The following is a 2,259-nucleotide window of genomic DNA, read 5'->3' on the forward strand; positions in this document are numbered from 1 at the left end:
AATAAGGCATAAAACAAAACAAAAAAGAGATGTAAAGCAGAGAACATCTGGTGTTCAGAGAGGACAGACTCGACTCAATGTAGGCACGCTGTTCCATACAAATAGAAAACTCTGTTTTTTTTTTGTCTGTCCCAATCTCAAAGTCTTTGTTTTGCTTGTTTATAGGACCAATATAACTGAGTGATGTTCTCCATCCTTTTTGGGACTCACAGACACATGTTCTCGGGTTTTGGGATTGGTTCTGTGTTACACCTCGGCAGGCAGGCCAAACGCCAAGACTGAACCAGAGAGATCCCAGCAACCGAATAATTCTGACTCTGAGGTCAATTACACGCTAAATAAACTGAAGGATGTGCTGGAAATAGGCCTGTAGAGTTTCACTTACATCATGGCTGTATCCGAATTGCTTCCCCACCCCTCTGGCTCCTCCCAATCGCTCCAACTGAAGGGGCATTGACACTGTAGTGGTGTCTGAAAACTTTTTTAAAGGAGGAGCCTTAGCAACTTAGGGCTGGTTATCCTTCCACCAGTAGGGTGATCTGCGTCACGCTTGAGGGTGGAGGAGAAAGGCGTTTCTTCACGTGGATGTGCTCTAAAGTACATCAGTTTACATTTCAGTATATGGATTCTATACCGATGTTATATACTTTCTGAGCGATGGCAGCTATGAGCTAATGTTGATGACTGGTGACGATTGATGATATCACACAGTAGAGACTATTTTGTCTATGGAAATGTACGAATTCCTTCACTTTTCGCTATATACTTCACTTTATAATTTACACATTCTCACTCTCAACTTGTCATATATGGACGTATCGGTCAGGACCCTCCACGTCACTTTTTGATGCTTTTTGTGTCCCCAATTCATTGATTTTGCCTTGCTTGTTACGTTCAGCAGTGCTTGCCCCTCCTCCTTTGCCCTCCCCTGATTGCTACAGCTGCATTACATTTGTCATTCAGGTATTTAAGTAATGGTCTTTTGTTTTTTCAATGTTGCAGTGTCTTGTGTTTCCAGCTATGTCCTTTTGCCCTCTCTCATGATTACGTTTCGTTATTAAATATTTTGTTAATCCACAATCTGGATTCGAGTCCTTCCTGCTCCTGGGTTCCGTTTTGCCTGCCGCCCATAACATTGCTGGTTGTTTCCATCAAATCAGGAGTCCCCAACCCTTGGGATATGGTAGCGGACACAGTACTGTTATCAACTGGTCCGGGTCCCGGACTAGTACCGGTCAGCATCCTGAGGGTTGGAGATACCTGATTAGTATATGCATTTTTTCGCTATTTGTGGCCCGGTACCACGCAGCAATCAAACCAGTACCGGTTCACGGTCTGGGCCAGCACGTCAAAAAAACAACACGTTGGGGGAACCTAAAACGTCAAAAAGTAATGCGGTGGGGACCTGGACAATACGTCCATATATGACAAGTTGGAAGTGAGAATGCATTGATATAGTGCGTTTGGCATTTTGTAGTTCTGTCTGAATCAACAATTTCCCAGAATTCTCAGCAAAAAGCCAGTGTACGATGCTCAATAGATTTGGGAATATGAACCACAATGCATTGCATTTGAATAATTTTGCAAAAAAAAAATTTTTTTTTGAATAAACCATCCACGTTTTCATCTTCAGAACACAGTGGATCATAAGTAACCAATGTAAAATACTTTTGTTTAGGTTTTCAATAATTTGCAGTTTAATAAAAGTTAAAGTAGTGTGCATGGTGTCCAAATTGCTTTTTAAATCCAGGGCACTAGATAGTCCTGCACTATAGTTTATTAGTAGTTAGAGAGGGAATTTGGACAAAGCCCATATATCTGCGCTTAGAGGGATAAATGTAGGGTTATGGAGAAGCTATAGGGAAGCAATTCGGATTCAGCCTATAACTTGAACAAATTAAATATAAATAGTTTAGGTAAATTTAAAAGAAAATTCATAAACTTAATCTGTTAATCCATCTTATTCATAGGTCAAATTTCTAGAAGCTGTATTAATGAAACTTCCAACACTACAAACCCACAACTTCGCCAACGTGTAAGTGTGTAAACTATTTACCAACTTTTTTACAGCCATCTTTTTTTTTTTAAATTAACTCAGCAAACCTTTCATTAATAATAAAACTGGTCTGTTACATTAAAACCCTTCAGAAGACAGACTTTATAGGTGATTGTAAATACTTGAAGCTTAGATGAAGATACTCACACCCGCCCGTGAAAGCCTCGTTCTTTGCTTTGATGCTCTGTTGGCAGTTATTGGAC

The sequence above is a fragment of the Oryzias melastigma genome, linkage group LG16, assembly GCF_002922805.2.
Source record: "Oryzias melastigma strain HK-1 linkage group LG16, ASM292280v2, whole genome shotgun sequence".
NCBI lineage: Eukaryota > Metazoa > Chordata > Actinopteri > Beloniformes > Adrianichthyidae > Oryzias > Oryzias melastigma.